Source organism: Lathyrus oleraceus, chromosome 2 (genome assembly GCF_024323335.1).
Source record: "Lathyrus oleraceus cultivar Zhongwan6 chromosome 2, CAAS_Psat_ZW6_1.0, whole genome shotgun sequence".
NCBI lineage: Eukaryota > Viridiplantae > Streptophyta > Magnoliopsida > Fabales > Fabaceae > Lathyrus > Lathyrus oleraceus.
Genome location: NC_066580.1, coordinates 63,960,537 through 63,983,875, shown reverse-complemented (window position 1 = coordinate 63,983,875; position 23,339 = coordinate 63,960,537). Strand labels below are relative to the sequence as shown.

The 23,339-nt window shown below is 41.1% G+C and overlaps 1 protein-coding gene across 1 annotated transcript in view; it reads right to left on the bottom strand.

Annotated features, from left to right (window-relative positions):
* LOC127118107 (uncharacterized) overlaps window positions 1-3,935 on the bottom strand; it is a 29,228-nt gene extending 25,293 nt beyond the window's left edge. Inside the window, exon 1 of the mRNA XM_051048252.1 lies at window positions 3,777-3,935. The gene's annotated coding sequence lies outside the window, so the exon portion shown is untranslated. The remainder of the gene's footprint in view (window positions 1-3,776) is intronic.
* Window positions 3,936-23,339: the final 19,404 nt, after the last annotated feature.

The window sequence follows — 23,339 nt, the reverse complement described above, 5'->3', positions numbered from 1 at the left end:
AATCCAAATTAAAACAGAAATGTATCCAATGATCATGAATTTTTTTATCCAAGCACTTCATGTTATAAGCAAACATCATGCAAAAAATTAAATTCAGAAGAGCTCAGATGGTACATGAATGAAAACGCACAAATGCAACATAAAAATTGTGACACAAATTGTCACACTACATGTTCATGTGTCCAAAACAGTGATATCAAATGATAAAAATGCCAAACCAAAGCCAGAAAATCAAATCACATGTTAAGATCAAGCATGCCAAATTTCAAGTCAATTGGATTAAACATGAGCATTTCACAAACAAATGAATGTAGCATGTCAATTTGGCACATGATGCAATCAACAATCACACATTAAAAATCCAACATCACACAAAAATCATGAAACAAATTCTAAAAAAAACTAGACATTGAAACAAACTCATGAAAAAAAATTGGAATCAAATTGGATTAATCTACTATTTTTAGTGATTTTTTGAAATGAAGAAAATAAAATGAAATATGCATGGCAATGGAGGGAAAGTGATATTTCAAATATATTCAGCAAAGTGCATGAAGCCAGATTCAAACTCATGCCAGGCAAGTTAACAAGAGAGTTCAAAATAAATTCAGAAACACACACACGCCAGGATTCGAACCCAGGCGCTGAAGATCCAAATGAGAATGCAATTGAAATAAAGAAAAAATGCCTGGCGAAGGATCGAACTCGCGTGCATCAGGTCAAATGATAATGCAAATATTAAATCCACAGAAAACACACGCCAAGTATCGAACTCGCGTGCGGACGGTCCAGAGCGCTTGCCAAAACGCTGCGTTTCAGCCAGGCGAAACCCTAGCAAATGGAACAGTTGTAGACGGCGGAGGACGGCGGTTTCAACCGTCTTCTCCGACCGTGTACACGGCGGAGCAACAAGAAATTTTTCTAGAATTTTGCAAACTATACACCGTTAGAACCGTCATGCAACGTAGATCACAGATATCATACTCATTAAGCCTAAAACCTCATGAATCAAACGGATCGAAGGAAAACATTTTCAACAACCAAACTTTAAATCAACATATCTTGATCAATATCCATCCATTTCAAAATCTAATTATATCAGTATCATCAGCACAACAGGATCTACCTAATCATGGCAAGAAATTGGAGAAACGCGATGATTGAAATTCAACTTACTTGAAGTGCAGTGATCAAAAACCGTGTGTTCAAGCCTCCAAAACTTCCATATCCACTTCTTTTATCCTCTAATGAAGCTTTGTGCAAGAAAGGATGGTTGAAAGCACTCAAATCCAGCTCAATTTGAAGCTTCCATGTTCATGTTCATGCACTTGTATAGCTTGAATCTACACTGTATTCTTCAAACCAAAGGTGGATTTCGACTCAATGATACACAGTGAGCAAGATTATGCAAAGAAAATGCAGGTTTATGTGAAGAAAATTTGATTTCAAAGAGAGAGAATTTTTGGAGGGAATGGAAAATTTGAGATCTGAAATTTGTTGTTATGAGCAAAAACAGTTATGATTAGGCTTTTATATGGCTTGGTAATGATGCTGTTAATCACAATTTGCAAAGGCTGAACATGATTAGGGAAATATGAGGTGTAATGCAAAATTGCCAAATACACCTAGCATGGCCAAAGTGCACGTGAACAGTGCCATGCTGAGGCACAAATTCACTTAAAATCATCCCACAATCAACATGGAAGTGTTAATTGGCTTGCATGATCATCAAAATTTGAATTATCCAATTTCCCTCCAAAATGCACAAGTATGAACACATGATCATATGAACTTTTTCCATGCAAGGCAATGATTGATTTGGAATCTCTTAGTCACAAGGAGCATTTTGCAAAAAGAGTGGACCAATTTGGAGTTTTGAATCAAAAGTTATGCCACTTTGAAATTCCATGTACACTTTGTGATCATTTGGCCATAACTTCTCAACCAATCATCAGATGGAGATGATCTAGGACTTTTTGAAAACAAGAGAGAAAGATATTCAACTTTAATGTTCACCAAAAATCCATTTGAAGCTTCTTTGATGTTGATAAGTCAAGTTGAATGTGGACCAAAAACTTGCCATTTTTGGAAACTTGAAATTATATGTCACTTTCCATTTTTGGAAACTTTTGCCATGACTTCAAAATCCTCAAGATAGATGTTTAGAATGACAAATGAACCTCTTTTGAACATGATAGAGGTGTTGAAACTCATATCCCCAACTCATAGCCCTCAGTTGACTAGACATTTGACTTTTTGGTCCACAGATGACCTTGACATGCTCTGATCAGCTTGAACCTCCACCACTTGGGGAAATGGCTCAGAAATGAAACCCTAGTTCATATAAGCTCCTCATAACAAGCATGTGATCCTCTTCATCAGCAAATACCTCCTTTCTTTGAAAAGCCCTGGTTGAAAGAATGTCATTGATTAGGGTTGACCAGAGGTCAGAACCCTAAACCAAAGGAACTTAAGGATAAATAATGAAACCCTGGATGATGACATAACCATGATGATGATAATGTATCCTTGCAAGCAAGATAATGCTCAACCTTTGAATCCCTGGTGAAAAGCAAACCCCCAGATGGTTGACAATCCATTCATAGAAACCCTCAGGCTTGAATCATGTAACCTCTCCATCTTCTGAAAAGACTTTGGAGGATGACTTTTCTTGTTTTCATATGATATGCAAAATGCAATGCCTAATGTCCTAAAATGAAATGCAATGTGTCAAACTAGTCCCAAGAAGAGGAGGGCAAATTTTGAGGTGTTACAGGTTTACATGAAGATCATACTATAAGAGACCGGACAATGGAATTTATGCATCAAACGTATTAGAGAAATAATAGAAATTAATCTCTTAAAATACGAAGTGCAAAAAATAAAGAAAATAAAATAAGATGGAATAAAAGGAAATTAAAATAAAATCAAATATTAAACTAAAATGAAAATAAATGACAAAATAAAATTAAAGTAAAAATAATAAAAGGTAAAATCAAGAGTTGAAATATGAAAAAAATCAGAATAAAAATAATGAAAATAAGAAAGAAAAAAATAGAAAAAAGAAAATCAAAATAAAATGAAATAAAATTGAAAAAAAGAAAGAGGGTGTGTAAATTGGACAAAGGGGTTCAAACAACAATTTTGCAAGCCCAAGGACGCTGGAGGCCCAAAGCCAATGGCCAGCTTGGATGAAGGACGCAGAAGACCCCTCAAATGATCAGATCCATTAGATCTTATTTGATAGTCCACACGCGTTTGACCAATGACTCCTTGTAACCATTGTATCAGATTACTAAAAAAAGGTAAACATGGTGTATGGCTCAGATTAAGAGGACCATGTGCATTGGAGTCAACCAGACCTTATTAAGTCCAGTCAACCAGGTCACTTTAAACAACCTATCCGAGCATGACAAGTGGAATATTTTTATTAGTGAATTTAAAATGAAATAGAAAATGGAGGGATAACTCATGAAGAACATCATCTTCAACCTCTAGCCATATGAAATATCAGACCATACAACTCAAGATTCAAGTGAAATTAACCACGAATTCCACTTCCTCCATGGTCATCATTGCAGGCTCCACACTCAGAAGCCATTGATTGACCCTGAGTGTGGAGAATTCAATTCAAAATCAGATGAACACAAAACCCTAATTCAAAAATTAAATCACAACGGAATAGTAATAGGTAATCCAATGTTAGGGGAAACAATCAGCACGCAACCACGAACAAGCTGGTAACTAGTTTCAATCTAATGATGTAGTGTTTCTACCTTACTAGAAAATGATGTATATGAAGATTCCGATGAAGTTGCAGAGCTCAGGTGAGCTTGGTTTGGGATATCCTTTCGGTCCCTTTAGTTTCATTGATGCTTGGTGAAAGTGTTTGCGTGCTCACGATGCTTTGAGAATGGCTCAAATGCTCTACTTGTATGCTCTGTTTTGCAGAATTTTTTGGAGTGATTTCTGCAGGGTTTTGCTGGTTGTGAAGCTTGAATGAATAAGGGAGAATGGTGTTCTATTTATAGAGAAACCAATGGTAAATTAGGGTGAGTGATACGTGCCAAATGGTGAAACTTTTGTGAAGCAAAAGATGAAAAAAAAGGTGACTTGCTTGCTAAGAATGATGAGTTGTCACACTAAATTTAGAGTGCACAATCCTCCTCTCATTTCGTGCAATGCAAAAAGGAATCTTTTTCCAATCATGTGCGGTCCTTACTCACTCTAGAAGCTCTCTCAATTTCGTATTTTTGGATTTTCTGCACATGTGTATTGTATGTATTTGTTGCGTTTTTGCACTGATGTTATACACTTGCTGCAACGATTCATGTATTGGTATTACACTTATATGGTATTGGGCCTGAATGCTTATACCTTGTATGTTATTTTCACCCTAGATGCTTGTTTGAATGATGATGTTTTGAATTGTGGGATCATCATGAACTAGTGTGTATACTTCGAATGATGAAGTTGATGCACCTTGTTCATGTTAATCTCATAATTTCGTTTTACTTAAGCTCTTAGTATTGGATATTGATGTTGTTTCCCTTTGAATTGATGTCGTTGTTATTGTAACTTCTTGAACTCGTGCCAAGCTCATGATCCCCCCATGCCTTGCTTCAACTCTAAGAAACCATCTTGATCCTTGGACTTGCATTTCCATGACAATGGCTTGGTGATGTAACCCGTGTACCATTACACTTGACCTTTGCTTGATGAAACCTTGTTCATTTTGGATCCGAATACATGACTTGAAAATGAAAGTTTTCATGACAAGAACAACATTCAAGTGTGAGTTGAATTCAAGAACCAAGACAGAACACACTTTGAAACCTTTTTGACATCATATTTGAATTCTTCACTAAAAACCATCTTAAAACTGAATAAGGTGCTTGATTCCATGTTGAACAACTTAAGTACATCTTGAAAGAAAACCTTTGAACATTTATGATGTCTTGTACATTTCTTGCCACTTAAACCATGACGAACCAAAAACAAAAACCTCATGAACCAAAATGAGTATGCCTTGAGATAATGACCATGTGAGCCTCCTTTTGATCTCAATGGCACTTGCCTTCCAATTGGACTTGGTTTGAAACTATGAGCATCTTAATCCAATCTCGCACACTTAATGAAAACAAAGAAATGAGAAACATATGCAATATTTTTTGGTATTTTTGAATGCACAATGGTTAGATAATATGTTAATGAATGACAAGAATAAGTAAACCCTAATTTCAAAATCCATAAGCATAAGAACAAAGATACCAAGATAGAAGGCAAAGGTGGCCTTGGTGAGAACCCTTAGGGAAGAAATCAGAGGAGAAGTCCTCATACTCAAACTTATGAAATCACCATGCTTGGGGACCAATGCTCAAATAATGCTAATGCAAATGATATGATGAATAAATGACATGAATTCTATGGTGAAAATGAGGGTATGACAATTGCCCCTATTTAATCTTCTTGGACCTGAAGGGATGAAGAACAATGGATTTCAGGCATTCGAGGTAGAAGAGGATCAAATACTAGAATACAGATAATTATTTGCTGTTAAGAAAGGAATTGATGTAATGTAAGCGTATTATGGGGATTTTATTTATTATGGTTATGGAATGAAAGATAGGTTTTTGTTTATGGTCATCTGTTGGGGGTTGGCTGAAGTATATGTGGGGAATATAGGACAACTGTGATGGAGATGTTATGATATGAAATAATATGCAATATATGTTATGCACCACTGAGTACTGCTTCCACTGATAGGCTTTGCTTGCATTGATAATTGAGATATTCCCGTAGGATTCCAGAGATTTATGCATTTGCAAAAGGCAAACAACAAAGGTATAATTGTAATTTGAATCTCCTTCTGCAGAAGGAAGAGATACGTCTTACAAAAGGAAAACATGACTTGATTGGGGAATGAGGTCCCTCGTGCAACATGCAAAGAGAACACTGTGGTGGTTGAAAGGATTTTCCGCTACAAAAGGTAGAGGTGGCTTGTAAAAGGCAAGGAAGGGTATAAATTTTTCTCATGCAAAAGGCAATGAGAACTCCTTAACAAAAGGTCAAGGAGAAAAGATGACCAACAACTTCATTGGGGATATAATTTTCTCGTACAAAAGGTAGCAACGACTCCTTAGCAAGAGAAGTGAGAACTTCCTAACAAAAGGTTAAGAAGAAAGATACACAGGTTTCTCACACAAAAGGTAATGAAAACCTCTCATCACAAGGCCAAGAAGAGAGATGGGGATGAGATTCTGTCGCAACGCGAAAAACAACCGGCGGAAAAAAAGAAAACAAACAGAGCCGCCACCGTGCGTTATTTATCCCAAAGAAGGGAAAGGTAACGCTTGAAGTAAACCTGGAAAGGAATGGCCTTACGACCGGAGATTGCAAGGATCGGGAGTCGGTTACGCAAAGGGGAAGGTATTAGCACCCCTCACGTCCGTCGTACTCGACGGGATCCACGCTCAAAAGAATAGAATAAGGTTGCTAAATAACTGCTCAAAAAGAATGCACACACACTAGAATAAAACACAGATGGAAGAAGACGGAAGCAGACTCGGCAGGATGTCGCATCCTAGGCCTACGTAGTTTGTCAGAAACAAACATCAGAGTCGACGTAGTTCGGGGAAATGGGAACGAGCTCACTAGGATATCGCATCCTATGCCTACGTATCTCATCTGGAATGAGAATCAGAGCTACCGTAGTTTGGCTAACGCACGCCGAAACAAAACACACACAAAGACGCTGAGACGTCAAAAGAAACTCGCAAATGGAAACAGACTGCCAATGGCTGGCCTTACGTCCGACTCCGAACAAAAGAAACACAAACAGGAAACCGAATGCCAATCGCTGGGATTATATCAGACTCCAAACAACAAACACCAACAGAAAACCGAATGCCAATGGCTGGACTTACATCAGACTCCAAACAAAACAAACAAACGCACACAGGAAACCGAATGCCAATCGCTAGACTTACATCAGACTCCAAACAAAGGAACACAAACAGGAAACCGAATGCCAATGGCTGGACTTACATCAGACTCCAAACAAAACAAACAAACGCACACAGGAAACCGAATGCCAATCGCTGGACTTACATCAGACTCCAAACACACACAAAAAGGTTATCAAATTGACAAGCTAACAGGGAGTTTGGTACTCGGACCTAAAAGCTGTCAAGCAAACACCAAGAAGATGCTGAGACGTCAAAAGAAACAAAAAGGTTGAACACATAAACTAAAAGGGAGTCGGGAACTCGGACCTAATAGCTGTCAAGCAAAACACACGCAAAAAAGAAAAAGGGTGCCCGGAGAGATCTCGCACGATATCCTGCCTACGTACCCCATCTGGTATGAGGATCAGGGCGACGTAGTTCCCCTTAACAGGGGAGAAACTTTCTCCTAACCAGAGACCAAGGGAATAACGGACTAAAAGGGATACTGACTCGAGCCTAATAGTCATCATGCAAATTATAACCCTAGGTTAAGGTCTCTAACAAGAGTTTGACTCACACAGGCAGTGAGTCAACTCAAGTCTATCTCTACGTACGTTCAACTTACTCTAAAGTTGATCATACGACTCCTACAGAAAGGAGATGAGAAGCAAAAGCAGATAAACATCAAAAGCAATCATCACTCGCTATACGCAAACAAGCGGCTCATACAAGGCTGGGCTTTAGTCAAGGGGTCATATCAACCTCGACAAACAAGCCAGATACTGGAAAGGTGTCTGAGGCTCTTAACCACTGACATTGACCGTCAGGGTGAGCAGATGAAATGGGAGATGAAGGTTAGACCTCACAGCTCTTAACCCGAGCCTGGGTGAGCTTGAATCAAAGAAGGTGTGGGAGTCCAGAATGAGGAACTCTATTCCACAATGACTGACTCTATATACAAGATTTTGGGTGCTTATTCAGAATGCATCAGCACGTAGTGCGAGCAAGATGAAAGACTCAACTGAATAGCAGGGGATGGATCGCACATCCCTTCTATCTGCCAATGCCTCTTCACTTAGGAGGTCTTTATATGTAACCATGCCTCATTGAGGTCTTTATCACAAAATTAAACAATCAAGAACATGGCCTCTTAAGGAGGGCTTCAGACAGGTGCCTGCCAAAGATAACAGGTCTTCCAGACTACATGGAGTTCAAGAAATTACCTAAATGGTATGCCAACCACAAGCAAAGCAAAGCAACTCAAATAATGAGTTAAAGCGGCTAAAGTACCTGTAAGAAAATCAAACAAGTCAATATTCACATTCAAACAACCAAACAATCAACAACAGTGAGACAATCCCAATATGCACAACAAGTAAGCCATAGAAGGCAAACACTCAAGTGATTCACTACCAAAGGACCTACAAAATAACCAAAGGTTAGTAAACAAGGAAAATGATAAAGCTCAAATGATGAGGCAACATCAACCATGTAGATGAATGCTTGATCCTGAAAGACAAAGCTCAAATTGTGATTTCAAACCCCTAGGGCAAAGCCTAGGGTCAAAAGTGAAGCAAAAAATCAAAACAACAACCAATATTCCACATGAAGCATGTTTAATCAAGCAAGAACATGTCCTAAAAAGGACCAAATCAAAAGCATCAAGCAAAGACATCTCATGAGCAAGACATGGCAAAGGCAATTTCAAAGCATACAATTGGACATCAAGAATCAAAATTCCAAATTAAAACAGAAATGAATCAAACAATTCTGGAAATTTTTATGTGTACATAACATGTCAAATATAATCATCATGCCAAAAATCAGAATCAACAGAACTCAATTGACCTAGAAATGAAAATGCACAAGTATGACATCAAATTGTGTGACACACATTGTCACACCATACAATCATGTGCATAAAACAGAGATGAAAAATGATAAAAATACACAACCAAGCCTAAAAAATCAATCAACATATTGGGAATCAGCATACAAAATTTCATGGCATTTGGACAATGTATGAGCATTTCACAATAGAATGAATGAAGCATGTCACATTTGCATACATGTTCAAATAACAATTCACCATCCAAAATCCAGAAATGATAAAATCAGGAAAATCACATCATAAAATAATAGACACTTCAAGGAGCATGTAGCAAAAAATTTGGAATTATTTGGATTAATTTTCAATTTGTTATGAATTTTGGAAGTTGGAGAAAATATTTGAAATAAATGAAGAAATCACATGAGAAAATGGAATTTGGAGAAGAATTGGAAAAATGCTGGAGCGGAGGATCGAAGTGAGGAGGGGCGCTGGCCAAAACGACGTCGTTTTGGTGTAACCCTAGCCTCCAAACCAGGTGGTGGCGCTACAGTTCCAGGCGATGGTTCATGCGGTGGTTTCCACCGTTTTCTTCGTGAAGACGGTGGTGCTACTGTTCATTTTTTTTTTGTGTGCAGAATTTTATAAAATTTATATCGTTGGAAAGGTCTTGATGAGTAGATTCCAAATATCATAAAAGCTAAGCCTAATTCTCAACATATTTTCTGGATCGAAGGAAATAAGTTTCTAGATCTAAACTTTAATTCAACATAACTTCTTCATTTTTCATCCAAATTTCATGAAATTTATATCAGAATAACCAGTGATGAAAGCTCTACAAGTTTATGTATATAAAATCAAGATTTATGAGATTCGAATTTTTGACCTCTTGAAGAACAATATATGGCAGTAGTGGATCCAAGGCCTTGCAAGTGTTAAAATTTGCTCCTCTACTCTTGTTATGAAGTCTTGTGCACGAATCAATGCTTGGAAAGGCTTGGATCTAGCTTAATCTTCAATTTTCATCTTCATGTTCATGTATGGAGTATGCATAATTCTTCACCAATTTCCACAAAAGATGACTGATTCATGCTCCAAATTCCATGAGGATGATGGATCTATCAAGAAAAATGTGTGGTTGTGTGGAGAAAATTTGAATTCCAATGAGAGAGAATTTTGGAGGGAAAATTTTTTCTAGATCTAGAACTTGTGATTATGCCAAATTCTGTTATGATTTACTATTTATATGCCATGTTAATCACTCTGAAAAATTAATTAAGCAAGGGTTAATTGTAATTAGTGAGAATGAGGTGTTTTAGCAAATTTGGAAAAGTGTGGTGCATGGCCTAATTTGGACGTGAATAGTAGCATGCAATGATCCATTTTCACTCAAAATCACCTAATGAACACAATGGCAATGGTATTTTGTTCATATGATGCACCAAATTCAAATTTGTCAATTTCCCTCCAAAATGCATTTGAATTAACATATGGCCATGTGATGAAATTTCATGCAATGCAATGGTAGATTTGGAAAATATAGGTCATGAGAAGAAATTTGCAAAAAGAGTGGCTTCATTTGGAGTTTTGAGTCAAAAGTTATGGCATTTTGAAGTTCCATGCATACTTCATGATCATTTGCTCATATCTCCTTAACCATTCATCATAAATTCATGATCTTGGACCTTTTGGAAATGGGAGAGAGAGATCTTCAACTTTCGTGTTGGAAAAAATTTCATTTGAAGCTTCCTTGATGGTATAAAATCAAGTTGAATTTGAACCAAAAACTTTCCATTTTTGGAAACTTTTAATTACAGGTCACTTTCCATTTCTGGAAACTTTTGATCTGACCTCAAATTCTTCAAGATAAGTGTTTGTAATGACAAATGAACCTCTTTTGAACATGAATGAGATGTTGAAACTCATTTCTCCCCCTCCTAGCCCTCAGTTGACTTTCTGTTGACTTTTATGGACCCTAGATGACTTGGAAATGCACTGTGGACTTTGAGCCTCTAACACTTGGCCAATTTGATTCAAAATGAACCTTGGCTCATATAAGTTCAATAGAATTATCATGTGATCCCCCTCTCAATAGAATACCTCATCTCCTTGAAAATCCCTGGTTGAAAGAATGCAACTGATTAGGGTTGACTAGAGGTCAAAACCCTAATCCAGAGGAATCTAAGCATGAACAATGAACCCCTTGAGGATGACATAACCATGATGATGATGATGTACCCTTGCAATCAAAATAATGCTCAACCTTCTTGAGGGATCAAGAAACCCTAATTGAAGCACAAACCCTCAGATGGTTGGTGATCAATTCAATAAGACCCTCAGGCTTGAACTATACAACTTCTCCATCTCTGACAAGACCTTAGAGGATGACTTGTTTATTTCACATGATACGCAATATGCAAATGCCTAATATCCTAAAACATGAAATGCAATATGCTAAACTAGTCCTAAGAAGAGGAGGGCAAATTTTGAGGTGTTACAACTGCCCCTATTCAATCCATTGTGAACCTGTCGATATGAATAGCCCCGACTTTCAGATGATCAGGGTGAAGAGTGATTGAATACCAAGAATAGACGAACAATTTGCGCTCTGCTGGGGATTATTATTATATTTTTTGCTTTTCTTGAACCCCAAAACTTTCTGATGTTTTTCTTCTCTTGAACCCCGGTACTTCTTTGATTGTTTTTTTTTGCTTTTTCTTGGACCCCGAACAATTATTTTCGTGCGTATGATCCCTGATCACCGCATTTGAACCCCGACAACTTCATAACACTCCTGTTTGCCAAATCATGAACCCCGTTCTCCAGTTGAACCCCAGTCGCCTGACGATAACTTGCGATCGCCGTTGTGAACCCCGCTCTCCAGAAAACACCATGTGTCTCCTTTTCTCCATTTGAACCTCATTCTCCAGAAAATGCCCAGCACTTCCTTCTCTCCATTTGAACCCCGTTCTCCATTTTCTTGTGATAATTCCGCTGGCAACGTCGGAAATAACACCTAAACACCACTTTGATGGCGACATATCAGAGGGTACACCTTCACAAAAGGAAGGTAATCATGTGCATTTCTTCCTCCGAAGATACCCATAACGACTTCTGTTGGCCCCGCCAAAGTCTAAGATGACACATGATCAGAAGACAATCCTGAGGACCTCATCCCGGATATAATCTTCAACTCCAATATCCATTTGAACCCCATTCTCCAAAAAATGCCGCAACACTTCCTTTTCTCCACTCTTCGATTTTTGCGCTGATCGCATAACGTTCTTTGATTTTATTTCCATCTCCGCCCGACGGAAAATTTTCCTCCAATATCGCACTACTGGGGAACATTGTTGCTCTAACGTCATAATGCTAAACTCCTCAGAGTAACATCTTCTAACTTCTATCTCGCACGACAGAAATCTCCTCTAGTATCGCACTACTAGGGGAATACCGATGACCCAACGTCACGATGCTAAGCTCCCCAGAGTAACATCTTCCAACTTCCATCTCGCACGACAGAAATCTCCTCCAGTATCGCACTACTGGGGAATACCGTTGACCCAACGTCACGATGCTAAGCTCCTCAGAGTAACATCTTCACCATCCGACGAAACCACCTCTCAAACGGTAACCATGGCTTGAGACTAACTGATGCTCACAATGCTGATGCTGATCTTCCAACTAGCGAAACCACTTCTCAAACGGTAACCACGGCTTGAGTAGCATCTTCACCAACCGGCGAAACCAAATCTCAAACGGTAACCACGGCTTGAGACTAGCTTATGCTTGCAATGATGATGCATGATTTTTTTTCCAGCGTAATGCTCCATAATCATGGAAATGCTACGCCATTAGGTATGCAATATGCTATGCTTATCTAAATGATGAATGCATAAAAAGTATTCCCCCTCAAGGGACTCTTTTGGGGAGCTCGAGGCACTCTGCTGAGGAACTCGACAACACTCCAATCTCCACCCTGCTGGGGAATAGCATTGCTGCTGGGGAAAGGACAACCCTCAACAGGGATGAACTCCATTGAACCCGATCCGCTTGGGGACTTCGCTGGGAAACAGCTACCAACGCACTCTGCGGGGAAAACAACAATCTTCGACTGGCTGGGGAAATAACAACCTCCATCATGCTAGGGGAAACGACAACCTTCAGACCTGGCTGTCGAGGAAACACCGACCTCGAACCTGCTGGGGAGATACGACATATCTGATATGGAACACCTATCGACTCGTCGAACAACGACATTCACTATCTAACCACAGTGTCAGCTTTCCACTTTTGAGAGCTCCCAGACTCGTCTGGACTTTTCTGATTCATCACCTTGTATTCTTGACTTCTCCGTACTCTACGGAGATTGAACCCCTCAAATTGGTATCAACTTTCCAATTCTTCAGACTTTGAAGAGTCTTCTTGATTAATACTCCAGGATCGTCGCACGTTTCTCGCCGTCTTTTCACCATTCTTCAATCCCTTTGTCCCTAATTGGACTCCGCGGGGATCTCTTGTCAAAAGTTTCACATCACAACCTGCAAGTGAGTGAAAATATCTAACAGCACCTGCAAAAGAGATCGTTAGATAAAAACGTGCCCCAGGCGTGCCAAGATTTCAACACCTAGGTCACTCAAACTTCCGAATAAGATTTCAAGTTTTCAATCTTATGAACATGCATGGGAAGGGACCTGTATGTCTCAAAAATGCAAAGATTCTTTATCAAAATAAACGGATGTTTTTGCAATCAAAGCGGTCATGGAAACAAAAACAAAATTATTTGACTCAATATGCATTTTATTGATTGAAAAAGGTGTGGCTCGTAAGTGAGCAATACAAAGGAAGCAATTCCTGAAAAGAGGTAATTGCGCACAAAAGGAAAATCTATCCTAATGGCAATGCAAAATCGTGATCTCATCGAGTTCCAACTCGGTTACACCCCATATGTCCTCAAGACTCTCCGCTCTTTCTGCCTTCTGAACAAGACGTTTCCAACTGATCCCTGCCAGGGATTATCCACGTGTCTTAACCAAAACACAAACGATCATGCTAGACGCAGTTGTTCGTTTCAATCCCTCTTTTGCCTGGACCTCCCTTTCGGGTTTTCAGTCCACCGGGATACCCTTTTTTGCCCAAGCCGCCCTTGTGGGGTTTTCGACTTGCCGGGTGTACAGTTCTTTTTCTTTTTATCCCTAATTTTTGCCCGAACCTTTTTATTATTATTTTGTTCGCCGGGATGCCCATTTTTGCCTGGACTATTTTATTCTTTTCGTCCAGCGGGTCTCTTATACGAAGTATTTTTTAACTGCGTCCGTATTCACAGGGGATGGAAAATCCTCGCCATCCATGGTCGTCAACAACAAGGCTCCGCCAGAGAAAACCTTCTTGACCACGAATGGACCTTCATAATTGGGTGTCCACTTGCCCCTACGATCGTTCTGAGGAGGAAGGATCCTTTTCAGCACCATGTCTCCTACGTGATATACCCGAGGTCGTACCTCTCAACGAAGGAATTTGAACCTCAACCGGTAGCACGACTTCCATCCCATACACAAGCGAGAAAGGCGTTGCCCCAGTAGATGTACGCACCGAGGTCCGGTACCCATGCAATGCAAATGGCAACATCTCGTGCCAATCCTTATAGGTCACGACCATCTTCTGCACAATCTTCTTTATATTCTTATTAGCTGCCTCAACCGCCCCATTCATCTTCGGACGATAGGGAGAAGAATTGTGATGCTCGATCATAAATTCCCGGCACAGTTCTGCCATCATCTTATTGTTGAGATTAGAACCATTATCAGTAATGATTCTCTCGGGAACCCCATATCTGCAAATGATGTCTCTCTTAAGGAATCTGGCAATGACCTGCTTTGTCACATTCAAATAAGAGGATGCTTCCACCCACTTGGTGAAGTAATCAATAGCCACTAATATGAACCGGTGCCCATTTGAAGCTGTAGGCTCAATCTTTTCGATCATATCAATGCCCCACATAGCGAACGGCCATGGAGACGACATCAAACTCAACGGGTTTGGAGGCACGTGCACCTTATCAGCATAAATCTGGCATTTATGACATTTCCGCACGAAATTGAAACATTGGGCCTCCATTGTCATCCAATAATATCCAGCCTGTAACACCCCAAAATTTGCCCTCCTCATTCATGCATTCATTTAGCATTTCATATTGCATTTCATCATGTCAATCAGAATTAGATCCGAAAAAAAAAAAAGGAAAAAAAAAAAAGGAAAAAAAAATGAAAAATAAAACGAAAAAAAAAATAAAAAATTTACAAAATAAATAAACAAATAAAAATAATAATAATAAAATAAATAAAATATAATAAAAAATTTTGGACTTGGGTCTCTCTCATTTGAGCCCACAAAACCATGAAATTCAGTCTATAAATACCAAGGCTTCACTTGAGAAAAAGGAAGAGAAGCAAAATACTTTGAGGTTTCCTTGGAACAAAACCTGAAGAGAAACCTGACAGAGAATTCAGAGCAGCCTCCAAACCCTGAAGGGCCTCACGGGTGCAACTCAATTTCAATCAAGCTCTCCAATCAGGTTTGCCCTATTCCCATTATTTTACGCCTTCAATTTGAATGTTTTAAATGTGTGATGTATTATGAATGGGTGAAACCTATGCCTTGAATGTTTAATCACATGATTTCTGAAGTGTATGCCACAGGGTTTGAGGTTTCTGAAACCATACTGTTATCCATGAAAAAAATGCTTATGGTGTTTCACTAACCCTTTGTTGAGTTTTTGTGAGGGCTCACATGACTTTTGCAGGGATAACTTGCGTGGTTTCCCACTTTATTTGTGGGATAACCCCTGGAGGTTCATTCCGATTACCTGTACTGACCCACTTTCTTTGATGATGTTAGCTTGGAAGGATCTCAGGGTTTCCCATTCCTCTAATTGCTGTTACTTCGGATCTTTATCCGCGTGGTACTTTTACATTTTTCCCGCATTTTACTGCTTTCCTAGCTGGAAGACCTCGATAGGAGGCATTTGTTTTCTTTTGTTTATTTACTTCTGAGCCCCCTTGTTGGCACATTTACTTTATACATGTTTGTTTTGTATGTGTTCGTATCCCTGCAGGTAGCGCGGTTCCTTCGTCAAGGACTGCCTTTTTGCCCTTGAGCATCCCAAACCCTAAAACCCAAAGCAACACGTTAACTCCTTCTACTACAGGCGAGTAAGTCTCCAAAGGTCGAGCATCCGGTAGATTGCGTAGTGACGTCGTTCGTCCAAAACCCAATCCATAACCCCGTAGTTAGCCGAACTACGGCTTGCTCTGATTCTCATTCCAGATGAGATACGTAGGCATAAGACGCGATGTCTTAGCGAGCACACATCCCCCCAACCCCTAGGTAGCCGAGCTACGAAGACTCTGATTCTCATATTCAGATGAGATACGTATGCAGTGGATGCGACATCCGCGCGAGTCATTTTCATTTAACCCTTTTTTTAGTAAATAGTACATTAGATAAACCCACACCCTTTAGACAAGAACTACAAAAGTGGATCCCGTAGAGTACTACGGATGCGTAGGGGTGCTAATACCTTCCCTTCGCATAACCGACTCCCGAACCCAAGATTTGGTTGCGAGACCCCGTCTTGTCCTTTCCTTTTTCAGGTTTACTTCGAGCGTTTCCTTTCCCTCCTTTGGGATGAATAACGCACGGTGGCGACTCTTCTGTCTTTTTCTTTCGCCGGTTGTTTTTTTTGCGCACTGTATTTTTCAGGTTGCGACAGCTGGCGACTCTGCTGGGGACTAAGAAGTTGACCTCTTGCTGGTCCATCTTCCCTAAGCGAGTCCCTCTTAGCTTTTATGAATTTCTTGTTTATTGGGTGTTCATGCTTTTGTATATTTATTTGCTTACCTGCTTGTATGCATCTGTTGTATCTGCTGGATCTGTTTGTTTGTTTGTTGGGATGGGATGTTCTATGAGAGATAAGCCCATTACCCAGGCTTGAGTGTACACACAGGTTTTAGAGTGGATGATCATGAGGCTTGCGTGGCATGTTGCTACGTTAAGTCGTTCGTGAAGAACCACACCCAGACGAGGTTTCTTTTGGATATATTATGTCCTACGGATGTTCCGTAACGACATGATGTTCCTTTAGAAATCGTCGACTTTGGTGACCATTTCCCGAGAACTCAGTCGAGGCCTCTCCTCCGAGACGTGATTATGTTAGCTCTGGTGGGCGCATTCTCGCTGATCAATCCGAGGACCCCGAGACTGGGAACTTGCTTTAGGATGTCCTGTTGAGGGGAGTCAGTGGAGGTCTTTTATCCCGTAATAATGCCAAACCTTCAGTGGTAAACGTATTATTCGCGACTGAAGGGCTGAAGCTGACGAACTTCTGTTCTTAGAACCTACCAGTGAGGGGTGGGCTAAATTCAGGAAACCTTAACCTTCAACCAACCCGGTTTTCTGGAGCAGAGTTTTGGTCTTGTATTATATTCCTCAGTGAATTTCTCTCCAGGAAGTGCAACCTGACAGATGTTCAAGCGGATCCATCAATTCTGATTGACATGCCTTTGCATTGCATAACATCATCTGCATATTTGCATCCAACATCTCATGCTTATTCATTTGCAGGGTATTCCCTTTCAAAACGGGGGTGCCTTAAAACTGAACAAGCAGTGCATCGCATACCATGCATATTAACCCTTGTCTGTTTTGCAGGTGTCACCGCAGTGTCTAATGTTTGTTCCCTGTATCAGGCAGTTATTGGTCCCAAGCGAGTTCACAGATACCCGACAAAGGAAAACCGTCCACGACTAGCGATGGACCAAGTACAGAAAGAGCTGGCTGATATGCGTGAAAGGATGGATCAGTTCATGACATTGATGACTGGTATGGCAGAAGGCCAGGAAAAGATGAGGGAATTGGTTGAGCAACCGAGACCCGATCCGGAGGTGGAGATACCAAATGCTGAGGGAAACCCTGGTAACCCTGGGAACGCTGATAACCCTGTGAACACTGGTAACGCGGGTAACGCAAATGCTGATGGAAACCCGGGTAATGTTGGCAACACAGGGAATGTTGGAAATGGCATTGGCGGAAGGTACAATGTGAATCAAGGAATTCGGATTAACGGGCACCCCGTTACTGAAGATTATCAGTATGATCAATTTTCTTTGCACGACGAGGCCCTCGAGACCACTCGCCGTATGGATGAGCTTGCTGAGAAGCTCAAATCTTTGGAGTCTCAAAATTCCTTAGGCTTTGATGTCACAAATCTTGGTCTGGTTTAGGGAGTAAGGATTCCTCACAAGTTCAAACCCCCTACTTTTGAGAAATACAACGGGGCTTCTTGCCCACGCACTCATCTCCAATCTTATTTGGGAAGGTTGGGAGCTCACACGGAAGATGAAAAGCTGTGGATGTACTATTTTGAAGACAGTCTAACTGGAGCTTCTCGTGAATGGTATTCTCATTTGTCTCGTACTACCATCAAGAGCTGGAAAGACTTGGCAGAGGCTTTTGTCAAGCAATATCAATACAACTTGGACATGGCTCCAAATCAGACCTTGTTGCAAGGTATGTCCCAGACTGCCAAGGAGACCTTTAGAGAGTATGCTCAGCGTTGGAGACAGATTGCTGCGTCCGTCCAACCCCCTATGTCTGAAAGGGAGATGGCGGACATGTTCATGAACACTCTTCAAGGCAATTATATTGAGAGATTGGCTGCTTGCCCGTCAATCAGCTTTGCAGAGATAGTAATTGCTGGAGAAAGAATCGAGAGTCTGTTGAAGATGGGCCGAATTCAAGACAATATTGTTTCCAACCCATCAGGTCCCAAGAGACCATTTGCTGGTAACGGTCAGCGAAGAAAAGAAGGCGAGGCAAGCGTTGTGTATGCCGGCAGAGGCATGAGTAAAGGACGCCCTAATTATTATCAAGATCAAGTGGCCGCAGTCACTATTCCAACACCTGTTCCTCAACCGCAATATCATTCGCAACAACAACCCAGGTACAACAATCAACAACAAGGAGGTAATCCGGGTCAGCAGAGACACTATCAACAACGTCCAAGGCAGACGGACCGGGTCATCGAACCAATCCCAATGCCTTATTCAGTATTACTTCCCAAGCTGATTGACATGAATCTGGTTACATTGAGAACTCTGGCCCCACCAATCGATCCCAATAATTTGCCTAGAGGTTATGATGTCAACGCCAGATGCGCTTTTCACTCCAACGCACCTGGCCATACTACAGATAATTGCAAGGCTCTCCAGTTAAAGGTACAAGATTTGAGAGATGCCCAGGCTATCAATTTTGCTCCGGTGCCTAATGTTATCCAGAACCCGATGCCGGCTCACGGCAGGCAGAGGATTAATGCTGTTGATAGTGGGGAAACTTTGAATTTGGTTTCTGATGTGACTAAGGTGAAGACTTCGCTATCGGTGGTTAAAGACCGACTTCTGAAAGGACAAATTTTCCCGGGCTGTGGGGAAGAATGCAGAAATTGTCAAGCTGCCGAAAACGGATGTGACAGTTTGAGAAGGGGTATTCAGCAACTGATAGATGAAGGTTGTCTTCAGTTCGATCAGGCCCGTCCAATGAAGACTGATGTATCGACGGTGACGTTTTATTTCACTCCTGAAGAAATATATGTTCCCGAGAGACTCGCTCCGACAACAATATATTTCCCAGAAAGTACAGAACCAACAGCGGTGAACATCGAAAGTTCAGCACCAGTCGCAATTTACTCTGACAACCCTCAACCGACTTTGGTTGGTCCAATCACCATCACGGTACCAGGACCTGTTCCGTATGAGAAAGACAGTGCTATCCCGTGGCACTATGGGGCTGATATCTACTGCCAGGGGCAGAAAGTTAACGAAGAAGACATTGACATTGGTAGCTCCGCTGTAGACAATGTTGGAGGGGTTGGTGGCTTCACTCGCAGTGGACGCCTATTTGCACCATCAACATTACGCGCGAATACTGAAGCCGAGGCAGCTGCCAAGGCTAAAGGGAAACAGGTATCCACCGAAGAGGTTACTACTGAGGAAGATCCTCCTAAGACCGCATTCGAGAAGGAAGTGGATGAGTTTATGAGGATTATCAAGAAAAGTGACTACAAGGTAGTCGACCAGCTAAATCAGACACCCTCAAAGATCTCCATTCTCTCACTATTGCTGTGCTCTGAGGCGCACAGAGCAGCCTTGTTGAAAGTACTGAATATGGCCTATGTCCCGGGAGAAAAGCTCGACAATTGGTCGTCTGAAAAAACCGTCCGGGTTACTCTACTGAAAGAGTGATTTTTATTGTTTTCCTTTATTACATGCATAATAAAGTCTTACACTTTGCCCAAGGTGTAACGACTCATTTGTAGGGCCATCCATTTAGTTACGTTTCGGAATTATTTTTATCATCAATAAAGGACGGCTTTTGCAAACAATTTTGTGTTCTCTTTCTTTCAGTTTTTTTTCTTTTTACAAAAAAAAATGGCAATGTTTCTTTTTTCGTTTTTCCTTTCTTTCAAAAAAAATCTCTCTCATTCTAAGGTAAAGCATGATCCTCCATCATGCAGAGCCGACCACTCGGATCTCACTGCTAACGACACTGCTATGGCCAAGTATGACTTCGACAATCCTATCTATCAAGCCGAAGAAGGGGCTGAGGAAGATTGTGAATTGCCTGAAGGGTTAGCCAGATTGTTGAAACAGGAGGACCGAGCTATTACACCTTATCAGGAGGTGGTTGAGACCATCAACGTTGGTACCGAAGACGACAAGAAAGAGATCAAGATCGGGGCCAGTCTACAGGCCGAGAGGAAAGACCGTTGATCATGTACTTGACTGTGTTAGAAAGGTCAATGGGTTGTGTGCTCGGTCAGCATGACGAGTCAGGTCGAAAAGAGCATGCAATATACTACCTTAGCAAAAGTTTACCGACTGCGAACGAAGATACTCATTGCTCGAGAAAACTTGCCGCGCTTTGGCATGGGCTGCTCGCCGACTAAGACAGGTTATGTTGACTCACACGACTCTATTGATATCAAAAATGGATCCAGTCAAGTATATTTTTGAAAAGCCATCACTTACCGGAAAGGTTACTAGGTGACAAATGATACTGACAGAGTATGACATCCAATACACTTCACAAAAAGCCATCAAGGGAAGTGTCTTGTCAGACTATCTTGCAGAGCAACCGATTGATGATTACCAACCTATGAGGTTTGACTTTCCTGATGAGGACATCATGTTTCTCAAATCGAAAGATTGAGAGGAACCACTCCCAGAGGAGGGGCCTGACCCTGAATCCAAATGGGTTATGATGTTTGATGGGGCGGTCCACGTCAATGGTCGCGGAGTTGGTATAGTGTTGATCACACCGGAAGGGGGTTCATATGCCATTTGGTGCCAGAATAACTTTTCCCTGCACCAACAATGAAGCCGAATACGAAGCTTGTATCCTAAGACTTGAGGAAGCCGTCAATATACAGATTAAAACCCTGGATGTATACGGGGATTCAACTTTGGTCATCAATCAAACCAACGGGAAATGGTATACACCTCAGCCTCATCTGGTTCCTTACAGAGACTACACGAGAAGATTGTTATTTTCTTTTGAAGAAAACCAATTTGCTGATGCTTTGTTTACCTTGTCTTCGATGATTAAGGTGCTATGCTGGAACTACGTACCCAGAATTGACGTATCTCGGTCAGAGACGAATGAAGAAAGCATTTGGTCAGAAAGTGCGCCCTCGGGGGTATCAAGTCGGTGAATTGGTACTCAAAATATTTCTTCCTCCCAACACAGATCACAGGGGCAAATGGACACCGAACTATGAGGGTCCGTACGTGGTTAAAAGGATTTTCTATGGCGGAGCTTTGATGCTAACAACCATGGATGGCGAAGGATTCCCGTCCCCTATCAACTCAGACGCAGTTAAAAAATACTTCACATAAAATAGACCCGCTGGACGATAAAAAGAATAGTCCAGGCAAAAAAAGGGCATCCCGACGAACCAAAAAAAAAGAGAATAAAGAGGTTCAGGCAAAAATTTGGGATATAAAAAAAGAGTACACCCGGTGAGTCGAAAACCCAAAAGGGCGGCTCAGGCAAAAATGGGTATCCCGATGGATTGAAAACCCGAAAAGGGGGCGATCCAGGCAAAAGTTAGGGAATAAGCGAATGACTGTGATCTGAGTTCATCAGTGTTATATCACCGTTTCATTCAATCCGGCAATCTTCGAAGGTTAAAGATCGACTAATCATCCACTTCAGAAAGCAAGATGAGCAGAGCGTCTTGAGGACATACGAGTCATAGCAGAGTCGAAACTCAGTGGGACCCCGTATCCCCGTTGTCATTAGGATAGTTCTCTTTTTATAGCGATCACCTCTTTTCAGGGATCAGCTTCCTGATACCCTCGCCTATTCCTGGCACAAATTTTCTCCCCATTAAGAGTCGAATAATTCAGTTAAAGAGCCTCTTTATTTTTCATTTATCAGTTTGTTTGCAAAAATGTCCGAATTTTTGATAAAACATATTTCATATGAACATAATGGTGGCTTTTGCAGATGATTTGCACAGGAAAACATTTAAAATTGCTTTGAATGTGCTTAATCCCGAACGGTGAATTCAAACCGAGTAATTCCCCCGAGGCATACGTGTATTTTTGGTTGCAGGTCACAGGAACCGGATGCCAAGTCATGAATCCTCATCCCCAAGCGGTTGACAAAGTCTCTCCTCAGCAGAGCATGTTCCCCAACAGAGTTGACAGTATCCAGACTGTCTATCCCCAGTAGAGCTGACAGTATCCAGACTATATATCCCCAGTGGAGTTGACAGTGTCAGACTGTATCTTCCTAGCAACAGCGGAGTGGTTGCATAACCAACAGATGAGAGGGTGGCGTTCCCAGTGTTCATCTCATTCCCCAGTAGATTATTTTTAACAGATTTGTTAATCCCCAGCTTGAGGGCGATTAGCAAGTTCATATCCCCAGCAAAGGTCGTTTCCTACGATATTTCCCCAAGAAGTGTTTTCCCCATAGACTCTCCTCACAGAGCCTCGCCGAACAAAGTTTCCATAGTTGATACTCCCCCCGCAAGGTCAACTTTTCAAGCAGCCAATTTATTTTTGGTGGCTCATTGGTCCCGGCAGACGGATCATTCCCCACAGAGCATTCAAGGATTGATACAGCGATCTGTTCCCTACCGGAGTTTGCTTCCCCAAGCAGATTTCTTTTTACACCATGCATAACATTTGCATTTGCATGCATATCATATCAAGCATACACATAAGCTGATAAACAGGTTCTTCCAAGCAGACTAAAAAATTAGTTTACAACCAAGGTCATGAGATCCAGCCAGAGGATCAAGTGTGAGTGATCCAGCCTGAGGGTCGTTTTGAAGATTCAGCCTGAGAATCGTTTTCCAGTGATCCAGCCTGAGGGTCATTTTGAAGATTCAGCCTGAGAATCGTTTTCCAGTGATCCAGCCTGAGGGTCATTTTGAAGATTCAGCCTGAAAATCGTGTTCCAGTGATCCAGCCTGAGGTTCATTTTGAAGATTCAGCCTG